Source organism: Nipponia nippon, unplaced genomic scaffold (genome assembly GCF_047370975.1).
Source record: "Nipponia nippon isolate SJK-2023a ecotype South Korea unplaced genomic scaffold, ASM4737097v1 scaffold_4, whole genome shotgun sequence".
NCBI lineage: Eukaryota > Metazoa > Chordata > Aves > Pelecaniformes > Threskiornithidae > Nipponia > Nipponia nippon.
The window spans coordinates 118,995,909-119,009,403 of NW_028262358.1; the positions used below are offsets into that span (position 1 = coordinate 118,995,909).

The window sequence follows — 13,495 nt, forward strand, 5'->3', positions numbered from 1 at the left end:
CAAGAGATGGGGCATTACGCTGAACTGAAAGCAGCTTTCAGAAGTCAAAATAAAGTAACTTGAAAACAAGGAAGTATAGCAGTTGCATACATATATGTGGAACAAATCACAGCACCAGTGCTGCCAGGAACACTGGCTGATGTCATTGCAAGACCAAGCTCTATGATTTTTGCAAGGTCTTAGTGACTAGTCAAGGATCCTGATGTCTGGAAAAAGGCAAACATCACACCCATCTTCTGGAAGGGCAAGAGAGATAGTTCAACAATATAAAAGGCTGCTAAGTCTGACCAACTCTGGAAAGATTATGGAGTAAATCCTCCTGGGAGCAACCTACAGATGCTTGCAGAACAAAAAGGTGATGGGAAACTGCCAGCATGCATCCATCCAGGATGAACCACGCCTGACACATCTCATAGCTTTCTGCATTGAGATGACTGGCTCTGTGGATGAGGGCAGAGCAGCTTGTGTTGACTTATGAAGGCTTTCAATGAGGTCTCCCACAGTATCCTTAGAGCCAAACTGGTGAAATATAGTTTGAATAGGCTGACTGTAAACTGGGTGGAAAACTAGCTAGACCACTAGACTCAAAGGGCTGTGATCAGTAGTCCAAAATCCATCTGGTTGGAACCAACAATGTTCCCCCAGGGCTTGACACCATGGCCAGTACTGTTTAATGTCTTCCCTGACAATCTGGGCAATGGCATGGGATGCACTCTGAGTAAGTGTGGATACCAAACTGGGGAGGGCTGCCCAGTGAGCTTGTGGGATCTTCACCCTTGGAGGCAGTCCAAACACAACCAGACTCTGAGCAACCTGATCCAAGTTGGCTGTGCTTTTAGTGAGGGCTGGCCCAGATGATCTCCAGAAGTGCCTTCAAAACGGTATTATTCTGTGACTACATTTTAGGTAAATAAAAGCAAACAGAAGCAGTTAAAAGCTATTTTAAGAACTGAGATATTGGAGGTATTTCCTTTCAAGTGAAAATAGGCCAGAAATGAACATTAATAGTAAAGATGTCCACCTTTTGAACCAGTTTTAAAAAGGCAAAGAGAACAATTCCGGACTTTAAAAGAAAATCTTATGAAATGCTGTTTTAACAAATTTCACATGCTGATCAAACTAAATCTTTTGAGGTAAGAGCAGAGACTTTACTTCTAAAGTGTTAATTAATGGGTTATCTCTCAGACCAGAGACCCCTGTCTCAATTGGCAACAGGACCTGGTGATCTGGACTACACTACTCTTCAGAACTAATCACAAGGACTTTTCCTGACAGACACTTGTTTTCAAGGGGTGTGAAGCTTTTTGATAATGCCCCAAGCAAAGCACGTACATCACCTTTCATTTTCCAAATGCTGTCCCATTTTCCCCACCAGCTCCAGATGAGTAGCTGAATGAAGAATTACTACCTCCTACAGAACTTAGCCTCATTTTTCATAACTGCTACTTCGCTATGGCGTGGAATTAATTAACTTTTCAATATTAAAGACTGCCCCAGAAATATCTGTAAAAAAACCTACTGTAAGAATTGCCATGGTCCCAATCACTGTAATACCCCGATCTCAATAAATAAAGCCTTCTCAACAACACAGCTAAAATCATCTACAGGTCACTTCTGCCTTGACCTATCTCACTCTGTCCACAAGAAGAACGGTGAAAAAAATAAGCAGCCATAAAGCTCTGACAGCAGACCACCACCTACGGCAGATTACTCCGTATGGAGATTAGCACAAACAAGCCATAGGTACCACATTTTTCTTACTGTTAGTGCTACAGGAACATACTCTTTGTTTATATTACAGCAGCAGCTAACAACTCAGGGACACATCCCATACCCTAGATCTTGTATAGACAGAGAAGAAAAAAATAAAAGCAATTCCCTCAGCCTAGTAATTAAAAGGAGAAGCATATTCATTTGATCTAATTTAGGCATCCGAGTTAGGAGGCTAATCTGACCAAAATTCCTGTATAACAGAGAGTGCAGAGCAGCCTAAATCCATGTTGTAGGGATGCGTGCAATTCTCTTAACATCGTACAGAGCCTAGAGTCTGAACTAAGGTTTCTGTAAATATCCAGAGGTAGGGTGGTGTGAATGCCCCTCCCAGCTTAGTCAGAATAAAAAAATACAGACAAACCAAACAGGGAAGGTAGAATGGAAACAAGGAAACAAAAATTAACAAAGTTTAGTAGAAGAGTGAAGCCCAGCTACCTATTTATCCAATTAGTTCCTAATGCTCATTATTTCTAAACATCACTGTCACATCAGTGGATAGAGGTGTTTGTTACAGCTACAATCTTCGAATTTCAACCAAATTTCCAATGAACAATTTAAAATTCTTGAAAGCAAGCTGCATTTTATGTACCACTGATGTTATCCACACCGCGGCAAAGCTGCACTGCTTCGCAGGCTTTGTATGTTTTCCTGTGTACACACAAGCGTGGGAGCTGCTGCCACCGCAGGTAAGCGTGAACAAAACCAAGTTTAAAAAACATTAGGTTCCCAAAAGAGAGATGCATACAATAGGGCAGCCTGAATGCAAGGGCAAGCAGCTTGTAACTTCTCATTCCAGTGTCTTAGATGGGGAATTTCCAACTGCTGTTTAAGAGAACCGCTATGAGCGTTACAGATCACAGGTACTATCTAAAGCACAATCTACTTTCAAGTTCTGCTATGTGACAAATGTCAAAGCGTCAACTACCATGAAAACCATTTAGTGCATTCAAAATAGTATCTTAATGTTTAGGGAACCGAATCGCGTATCTCAGCCTCATTTTATTTTCTGAATTACTACTACGTGCTGCGGTATGAAGTCGAGACGAAGGAAAGCCAGTCTCGTTACAGACAAAACGGTTTACAAAACTTGAACTTGCAGAAACCAGTTCAATTTCTCCAGGCTCTAGGTTTTCACAGTAACTACAAGAAACAAAATCACCGCCATCACAACAAACCGGGGTCTCTTAACACGCCCGAGTTACCTCACCTCGCCAGGGCTCTCCCCTGGGGAGACAGGGAGCTGTCTGGGCACTGACACCGGTGTTTCTTCCCCTTGCAGAGCGGTAACGCAGCACAGGCGAGCAGCAGCGCCCGCAGCAGGAGCTACCGCCAGCCCTGCCCGGGCCGCCGCCTCCCCCGCCCGGCCGGCGGGCAGCGGAGCTCTCCGGCCGAACTGCACGTCCCGGCGATGGAGCCGGCTCCCGGGAAGGGCAATTCCCAGGGAAACACTGGAGCGGCTCCCGCCGGGGCCGGGAGCGCGGGGGAGCCGCTGCCCGGCCCGGCTCCCTGACAGCGCCCGGCCCCGCCGGCGGCGGCGGCGGGGGACTCACGGCCTCGCCGGGGAGTCGGGCAACTCAGCTGCTCTCCGGCAGGGCGAAACGTACGCGAAACGCTAAGAGAAAAAAAGAACAAAAACACCCCACCGAACAGCATAACCCCACCACCCTCAATAGAGGGAAAAAAACATAACTAAAACCGCTTGGCGTGACAGAAACCTCGGCCGTTCCTCCTCACCGCCGGGCGGCCGCCCGCGCTCCCAGGACGGCGGGAACAGGCGCTTCCCCGCACGGCAGCGCCGCGGCCAGCCGTGCCCCGCCGCCCCGGCCCGCAGCGAGGCCCCGCGGGGCGGCCGGGCTGACAGCTCCGCGCCGCCCGGAGCCCGCCCCCCCACACACCTCCTTTCCCCGGGGACGAGGCCACCCCGCGGTTCGAGGCCGGTCGGGACGTGGCCCCGCTCCTCCGGGCGCGGAGGAGCCGCAGGCCGCCCCGCCGCTTGTACCTGTTGCGCTGCCCGTGAGCGCCTGCTCCGCTCGGGCTGCCTCCTCCTCCGCCTCCCGCGGCGGCAGCGCCGTCAGCCCAACATGGCGGCGGAGGCGGGGGCCGCCCGAGAAGGAAGAAGGGGAGGGAGCCGGGGCCGGCGGGCACGGGCCGAGGGCGCCGCTGGGTGCCGGCTCCGCGCCCGGCAGTCGTGGGTGAGGGCACGGGGCTGGCGGCCTTCCCTTGGAGCCGAGCTCGACCGCCTCCCGAGGGGCGGGCGGGCAGCCCCGGGCGAGGCGGGTACCAGTACTGGGGTGCAAGGCCGGAGCCTCAATGACGGGCTTGGCCTGGGGTCTGGCCCAAGTCGTACCGCTGGGGTCCGGGGGCGGGAAAGAGACCCGCGGCCGTGGCCCGGCCTGACCTTCGCGGCAGAGAAGCGGGGATCCCGGGCAGCGAGCTCTGCTGCGAGAGGCGGCCGGCGGCGCCTGCTCTGCAGGATGGTGTCTGCGAAGTAATAAGCTACCAATTAAAGACCTTAACTAACAGAAAATTTACCACATCCTTACTGAAATTCTTCTCACTATTGACTCCAGCCCCTGCCTCCTCATCTGCCCCATAAATTACTTTTTCTATAATTTTCTAGCTGTGTATATTGAGAAAAAAAGGGTAATAAACTAAAATTACCTCAGCTCTATCTCAACTGTTAATTTCTCGTGGAAGCTGAAAAGCTAACGCCTCTGGTTTGATCATTCTGCACAGGCAGGGCTCCCAGGTGAAGCTGATCTTTCCACGCCAGCCCTTGGGAATGCCTGGTGGTGCTTCCCAGTGGGAAGCGCATCCCGATGGGGCACCGGCACCGGGGAGGAGGAGGCTGGCACGAGGAGCTAAACTCAGCTAGCGCCGGGCGCTGCTCAGCATATGTAAGTAAAAAGATTTATCTTTTCAAAAATTAAAGAATCCTATAGAAAGGAGACTCGTGGGAAATGCCATCATTTTTAAACATTAAACGTTTTCCTTCTTCAGCGACTGGATCTTGCTGTATACAGAATATTACAGCGCCTTTCTGCTATGTTTTTGCTATGTAGATAATTACATATCACCTTCGTACAGAGCAGATTTTTCCACTGACTCATTCTTCTGGGTTCTTAATGAGCTTTTCCAGTTTGTTACACCTTGTGTCAGTCATCGTGATTCCAGAGTAGTCATGTTATTGTGCCATGTAATGGTCATAGTCACATACTAGCACATACTACTCTTCAGTATTTTTGCTTAAACATCTAATGTTTGCATTTGCTGTTACAGCTGCCACATTGCATTGGCAGCTCGCATTCATTTATTTATCCCTCGTGAACTCCTCAGCTTTCATCTGATGTAATGCTTTTGAAGATACACTATTTTCCTTCCTTATTCCCACCCCAAAAGTATGCTTTGTATTTTTGTCCCTATGCACAACCAGCAGCCTCATCTTTGATGCATAAACATTTGCCATGTAGGTGGATTAAAACACATGTTCAAGGGGCACTTGCTGACTTTGTGATTTAAATCACTCAGTGACCACCAGCCCTGGTGGCCTTTGGTTTTGAAGTGACCTGCAGATTTCATGATCACTGCTTCATTTAATTCCAAATAATTGACTGAGCTAATAGTCAAGAACAGACTCCTCTGGAGCCCGGTTTAAAAGTCTCTCATCTGACATTTTTCATTTGAATTACTTTCTCATTTCTCTTAAAATGCAGCCTTTAATCCATTTAGTACATATTCTAGTGATACAGCATAGTTCTAAACGTGACTTTGTTGTGTAGGCAACACCTGCAGCCTGCTGTGGATTGAAGATAAGTGCTTGCATCAGACGTAACAGTCTACAGGTTCATAAAGGCTGTTAGAGACAGGGTTAAGATAACAATAAACTAGATAAACATGTTTCTTCTTATAGGAAGAAAAAGATCAAGTTACTGATTACAGTAGTTAAGTATTGTGAAGGGCAGTGGAAAAATCTGTCAACAAAAGCCTAAGAACAGGTTAGACAGATATCTGTGAGGGGTTAGGTAAATACAGCTGATCCTGTGTTGAACATTGAACTAGGTGTCTTCTCAAGGAACCTCATGGCTCTTTTCTTCTATAATTAATGTTATTGCTGGGTCCCGCCAAGCAAATGGACTTGGGCCATGTAGTGTGTGGCATTTTTCCCACTGGACAAAAGGCCATGCAGAAAACCAGGGGGAGAGTTGGGAAGCTGCGCCAGGGGCCGGGTATGTGCTAGGGCACGCGTTTTGCGCACGTGATCAAAGGCAAGATGAATCGTACGGGGTGGTGAGTTTTAATGCATATTTAGTTGTTTTTAATTTTATATACAGTTCTGCAACTACTTAAGCCTATGTCTAGGCTAGAATAGGACCTTTAGTGACTGACTCTCATTACCTGCTTTGCTGCCTCTGTTGCCTCTGTTGCAACCTTCAGCAGAAACAAGGGAGGTACCTGGAAGCTGTAACGTCTTAGCTTTGAATGCCACCTTAGAAAGCTATGTGCAAACTTTGTACCCTAACAACATTTACAACTACTGCTTACATATTTTGATATTTTGTGTTCTTACTGTTAAACATCCCTCTCTCCTCACACTGGATAACTCATATGCTAAATAAAGGCAATAGTGGCTTTTCTAAAAAATACGCAGGTTTGGCGATCTGTGCATATGAAAAAAGATATATGCCTTCTTCACTACTGGGAATGAGACTCCTTATATGATATTGAAAAAAATCCCGAATTGCTTCTCCACTCCTGTCTGAAAACATACTGCCATCAAACATAAGTTATTAAACTTATTTAAAAAAAAAATTACTACCAAACATTGTGCTTTACCATTGCCTTTGAGGTGACAAAGTGCACAGAGCAGGAAGTGTATAAAGGACATTGGGATACTTGATTCTGTAAATATGACAGATGGGGAAGGACCCATCTGTGTTATTAATGTTATGTGAGATCCCTATAGAAAAGCGGCAATGTAGCTCATTTTGAGGCAACTACAGATGTTGCCTGACACCTCCTCTGATACAAAACTGAAGCCAGGAAAACCTGCAATACTGGGAGCTTTGTTGCCTGGGAAGGGAGAAGTTGGAGAGAATGCAAAATTCAGCTGACTGCCTAGAGAGAAAACCTTGTGTAAGTAATTAGCATATAAAAGCTTTATGTATTCTTATTCTAGACAAGCTGAATGCTGTTTTATCTGCATTACCACAAACAACCAGAGCTAATCAGAGGTATTAGAACAATAAATACCTGTAAGATTAATTAATTAGCACGAAGAGGAGCAGGACTCACAGGCTGCTGTGAAGACACATTTGAATGCAGCAGCCCCTCAGTCGCTCTACCTTGTAATTGGAGCATGTAGACATCCAAAGTTTAGTGTGAGCTATAAAAAATGCATCCTGAAAGTGAAGCTCAACTAACTCTTACCCAACCTGAGAAGACTCTTGCAGAGATGTGTTTTTAGTAATGTCTGAGGCACAAACTAGTATTACATCTACTTTGTCTAAATTTCTTGTTTTGTTTGGTTTGGTTTTAATTAGTGACTGCATTACCGTCTCTTTAAAATGAAGAATTTTGTCCTTTGGTTTGCAAGAATGAAATTTGTTTCCATTCAGGGTTTGACTACTGCTTGAAGTATGTTCAAAGGAAAAACACTCTGCTTTTATGAAGGTAGAGTTGCTAAAGGCACTGTTGCAGATGCTGCCTTTGGGCATCTCAGGGTTTGGGGAGAGTGCTTTTTGCAAGCTCCAACATGCAGTTTTGGGGGCTGATGTCAAGTACTAGGTGAAATAAAAGTCTCTTCTGGTAGTAGTTAGTACCCTTCTAGCAAGGAGCAGACATTGGCAAAGCAACTTAAAGCTGCAGGAATGAATTTGTTTGTCTCAGAAAGCCATTAAGGTAAGGGAAATTACTTAATAACAACTGATGAGTAATAGAAAAGACAGCCGAAAGGAGAAGAAACCAATGGTATGATAGCATCGAGACTTGTTCCAGCCATAGGGGCAGGGTTGCAGCACAGCAGCTACCCAGAAGAGACCTATTAAGATGAAACGTGTGGGAGAAGCAAAAAAGAAGTAGGATTCACTATAAGCAATGTCTCATCCTCTAGTATTACTATGTTATCATTTACTATCCTGCAAGTCCTTGTCATATCTGAGCCAAAACCAACACACAACAGCAAAAGCTAACAAGATATAATGAAGATGGAGAGACTAGAAATATTAAAAGCAACTCAATTTTCACATTAAGGCTTTACTTCTTAATCATTATCTGTACTCTGTCTTCAATTTCCTGTTACACGCAATTTTGCTGTCTTTAGAGTAATAAGGGAAGATCTCCACTGTTAGCAAAAAAGATCATGAATAAAGTTCCTTAGCCTGAACTAAGCAGCAGTAGGTAATACGACTTCTTCCCTGCTCTCAGTTTACTCCATAATATTGCTTATTTTCTCTGCTGTGCTACAGGAAAACACACCAGAAGTGAATGCTTTATTCTCCCTGTCCAAGCCCTCTGACCACGCGGCGTCTGAGCTTGTTGACAGACATGTTTCTGCAAGTGTCTGTTTAAAACATATAAAGTTAAGCCAGAACATAAATGGACACCAGAAATCAGTTCCTGCCAAGAATAAGCCATGTTTTGTGGACAGTTACTGATCAGGGATCAAGGAATGTAAAGCAACAACTATTTCTGAGTGGTCAAAAAGCGGTAATTGCAGCATAGTGATCTGCACAGGTTCCTCATGTGGTGTCTGTTTAATTTTGCTTACTAATGAGAGGCATTTCCTCATCTGGAGAGTCCAGCTTGTTGTCCCAGCTATAAAGAAGTACTTAGAGACAGCCACACCTACTTGATGAGTGACAGCTCTGACCCTTCTATTAGATTCAACTCTATTATTCATGCTAAATTTCCTTTTGCACCTCCTCTTTTCCCCCTCAGTGAATACAGAAGCAATGAGCCATCGCTTCGTGCTGCTGCCAGGTTTCATTTTTACATCAGTATTCAACCGTTTTCTTCCTTTTGAGCAAATGCTAGATACTGTCTTTAGCCTCGGTCTTTATTTAAACCTGGAGGAACAAAACACAATGGGATAAACAAAAGGACAAGTTGATATTTACTTTGCACGCCTAACACAGCAGGGGTGGTGCATTTCTGATGTTGATTCTGAGTAATAATTTATCAAAAAGGTATAGAAGGCACAAAGCACACACTGCATCAAAAATAGTACTTCTAGAGATGCTGGTTTGGATTCAGAACCAGAAACGCACACAGTTCTTAAAACAACAAATGGTACACGCTGCTGTATTCATTTGCAGGATTTTCTGCTACTTAATAGCTGTATAAAATAAAATATTCATGTCCCGACTTTCTTCCCTGCCAAGCACAGGTATTATTTTGTAGGGGATGGAGAGCTGGACTGTATTTGTTCGAAGAGTGGCAAAGGGTTCCTTTGGCCAACCACACTGAAATTATTCTGAGATTTATTGAACATCTGTGTAACCATAGAGAAAGTAGATTTCCAGACAGGCCCGAATGCGTTGTGAAGGAAGGCAGCGCTGACTCATGCAGACTGAATTATGGGAAATAAAGTTTGGCCAACTGCTGAGCAGACAAAGAGTTTTACTTGCAAACCCCAGCTGCAGCGCAAGCATTCAGAAACATTCAAGTACACGCGAATTTCACAAGTTTCAAGTGCTGACAGGAACACATTAGTGGCGTTAGGGGAGGTTATTTGTCGCAATTTGCAACCCTTATGCTGTAATTAGTAAATAATACCCTGGTAAGCCAGAGCTGCAAGTTCATTTCACATGCATTTGTTTCTCCACCCTCATGTTTTAATGCAAGCCAAGAAGCCAGTCTAATCCCAATAGGGTGGTATCCCTACTGCATTTGCTATAAATGCATTTTTTCCTAAAATTTTAGGTGCTAGAAACATGCCATTGGGTGCATATTGTTAGGTTATGTGATAAAAGCTCGTGTGCATGTCCACAGGGAGACAATGGTGAAGACCAAATACTACCCAGCCCAGCTACTCATCACAGGGGCCATCAGCCCATCAAAGATCCATCTCCACCAGCCCGGAGGAGCACAGGGGCACAGTGGAAGGTGACAATCCAAGTTACAGACTCCTGAGGAGTGAACGCCTTTCCCAGGGCTGTCCCAGCAGAGCCATCGGCCCCAGGGTCCAGGTGTGAAACTCGTCAAGGTGAGTCTTGGGAGCAGCTCTCCAGGACTACGGGGGTTAGTGCATTTTAGGATTGCAAAAGACTTAACCAAAGGTGGGGAAAGGGAGGGGTTTAGGTGATTTGGGGAGGCACAAATGTGGGAAATAGAGGGGCCTTGGGGGACCGTATGTTCAGGTGCCAGCAGCTGGGGAGACTGGAATCCAGGAACCAGTACTGCTCTTAAGTAGTGTACCTCATGGTGTACCTCTTACCTGAATTTTGTGAGCTTCTCTGGAATTACATGTTGCTTTTAAGGGTTGAATGATATAAAAATCAACTTTGAAATAAATCTCAGATTTTTCAGAACATTTTGTGAGTTGCTATGAAAAGGAAAGTTTTCCAGATTCACGGATTTCTGGAAGGATGCAAGCGTGCTATAGAGGAAATAAGTACTATGATAAAGATAGGCAAAACAGTGTAAGACAGTAAAGTAAGTGTATGATTAATAACATAATTAATAAAATCAGGGATTCATTGACAGGGCAAACAGATCACTCTGGTTTTAAGACAGCTTATGGGTGTCCACACAAAAGCTCTGTGTTGATGAAACACAGAAGTTTCCCCTGACTGTGGCTCTTGCTTGCCAGATGCAACGCGGACAGTCTGAGGCGCTTCTGCCCCGCTCCGTTTGCCTGACATTCTGCTGGACTTTTCCATGAGAGGCAACAGAAGCACAGACAAACTCTTCCTCCAGCTGCTGCAAATAACAACATCGTGCAGTACCTCCAATCAGTGGCTTAAAGCTGTTGCATTCAGAGGGTTGGACCTAGTTTTGCAGTCTTTCACCAAAACTGAGTTGGCCTTTTAGCTTTAGGGTTTTTCTGCACTTGAAAGTTGTTTTTGAAGAGTGGTAGGTCTTTCAGAGGAAGTCACCTTGTAACTTACATTGACATTAAAGTTTAACAAGAGTTCAAGCCAGAGCTGAAATCAATGGAGTGTGAAAAGAGACCGTGCCATCAGCCACTAATGCTTCACTTGAATTTTCATGCAAGATTTGTCTTGCTTCTTGCTTTGGTAAGGGAAACCTGTAACGATTTGCTGATTTACTTCACTGATCTCAGAGCCATTCTTAAAATTAATTTGCCTGAAGAATGTTATAATGGTTAGACCGCGGACTCACTAAAACAGCATCAGTTGTCTAATAACTGATGATTCTAATATTTCTGACCAATAATCCTCACTCGTCTGTTACCTTTAACCTTCAACTCTAAATAGTTTAAGGCAAAATTATCTTTTCATCCTAGGTCAGCAGTGTCAGAAAAAGGGCTTTTACTGCCTAATAAAATAAATTCATTGGCACTTGGCAGTGGCAGTCCTTCCAAAGAGATGCTATGCTGCATTGCTGCAGTTGAATTTGCTTTTCCTCTTCTGCACTGGGATCATCTTGATTGGATGCCACTGCCTAGATTAATATCTTGGCACTTAGCGAGGATATTAACTGGAGTGACAGCTGCAAACATGGCAGTTTCAACTTGCTAGAAATACCAAGTGTACAATAGTTGTGTCCCGTGTTTCTTCCACGCTGAAGTCCTGGACCATTTTGTCTTACAAGGAGCCAGCTCAGTCCTGTCTAAGTAGCAGTCACGAGATTGAGAGGATTTAAAATCAGATGAAGGAGAAGAAACTCTTTAATACAGAGTCATGGCAAAGGATAGGAGCTTTGTTACTGTTATAAGGACATCAGAATAACAACAGGTTCCTGGTAAAACTCACAAGATCTTTGTTTAGCATCATGAAATCTTCATCAGTCCTGGAGTGGTAAACAAGAAACAAGTAACTTCACTGGCATCATTCCAGGTCCATCTACAGCAGCAAACTCTGCATTGGCCAGGTTACAGCGGAGAAACTGGATATACCTGTGCATCCCCCGACTCTCCTTGGCTTCATCCCTCAGTCGGAGGAACCGTACAGGGAAAGCACATATCAATTCTGCAGCTGGAAGGCAGCTGTGAATCAGAGCTCGCAGTAAGTCAATTTTAGGCACAAATCCATAGAACAGTGTCGTTCCAGTGCCTGCGGAACTGCTTTATTTTTTCACCAGACCCCCAAGCTTTTTCAGTGCTGAAGATGAATAATGCTTTCGAGATGAATGGTGCTTATTGAATTGTTACTTTAAAGTCTTTATAATCCTCATTATTCATTGTATAGCCTTGGCCTTTCTTTAACATGTACCATTAAGAACCAGTGCTGACTGGAAATATATTTTAGTTATTTTTCTCTTGGGTTTTTATGTTGCCCTTAGTGTAATGGGTGCTTCACAAATGCAGATTTTTCTTCACAAGGTTCTTGAGGCAAGTTAATATTAGCATCTTCATTTTACAGATGAAGGACAGAAAGGTGGAGCAATTTAAGCAAGAACATTTCAAACATCCGCTATTTTTGGATATTTCTCTTGAGACACAAAGGCCTTACTTGAAGGACTTGCTTTGTGTAGCTGTCACGGTTTCATCTGAAGCTGGATGTGCTTTCTTTCCGCGTAGCGCATCACACAGAGCTCCAGTCAGAAAGGAAGGGCTGGTACAAGCTACGGCTCAACGCTTCACCGTGCAAAGCGATTGAAGTCATCGCTTGCCGCAGTCCCACCTTCCTTCTGTTCCCAGCCATATGTTCCCTCCCCTCCCGCCAGTGCTGGCACCTGCCTGCCTCCTTCAGCGCGCTGAACCGGGAGAGAGGAATGAGAACGTGCGATTCGTTTGTGACAGCAAGTTACGGGATAAGCTTCGTATTTGTAATAATGTATCATTATAAAGCATATTTAATTATTATTATTTTATATTTATTTATTATTACTTTAGATTATTAATAATTCAGAATTAGCGATTTTATTTATGAATTATGCATTAGTAATTATCTATAGATATATTAATTATATATTTTATATATGTTATATACTATACATTATATATGGTCTATATTACATATATCATATTATATATCTCTATATAGTAATATATATATTTTATATATATCTTTATAATATATATATTCGAGGACATGGTACAGTGATGGACTTGGCAGTGATAGGTTAACGGTTGGACTCGATGATCTTAAGGGTCTTTTCCAACCTTAACGACTCTATGATTCTGATTGATTAATTTACCTAATGTATAATAAGTATGAAATATTTTATGAACAGTCATTCTTAATTATATAGTTACTATTAATTGACATTATTTATAATTTATTTTAAATTATTTATAATTTATTCTAAATTACAACAACAAAGCCAGATAATGTTTTGATGACCTAGCAACCAGCAGGGGAGGCGCCCACCATGGCAGCCCCTGCCACAAACAGGCAAACGAATTTCGTTTTTAGGCGTCAGTGACGGATTAATCCCCAGCAAAACGCCGGCTCCTCAGCCCGCGCCACACGGGACACGCCCCCTCGCCCTGATTGGACAGCTGTTCCCTTGCCCCGCCCACCTGCCGGCGGGACGAGGCGGGTCTGCGCCGAGGGGCGGGGTTTGCGAGGGGCGGGGGTGGAGCTGCGGGGTCGCC

General features: G+C 44.4%; 1 protein-coding gene and 1 long non-coding RNA gene across 6 annotated transcripts in view; one reads left to right on the forward strand and one right to left on the reverse strand.

Moving 5' to 3' along the window:
* ITSN2 (intersectin 2) overlaps nt 1-3,912 on the reverse strand; it is a 90,180-nt gene extending 86,268 nt beyond the window's left edge. For 2 of the 5 annotated variants that reach the window (XM_087773512.1, XM_087773508.1), the window contains exon 1: nt 3,773-3,912. The gene's annotated coding sequence lies outside the window, so the exon portion shown is untranslated. Of the gene's footprint in view, nt 1-2,980; nt 3,329-3,463; nt 3,603-3,668 lie in introns of those variants that run through there. The other 3 variants (XM_087773509.1, XM_087773511.1, XM_087773510.1) reach the window with 3 other exon arrangements.
* LOC148053494 (uncharacterized) lies at nt 3,844-9,970 on the forward strand. Its single transcript, XR_015707986.1, has 3 exons — nt 3,844-3,965; nt 4,510-4,670; nt 9,763-9,970. It is a non-coding gene; the product is annotated as an uncharacterized LOC148053494 (long non-coding RNA).
* Nucleotides 9,971-13,495: the final 3,525 nt, after the last annotated feature.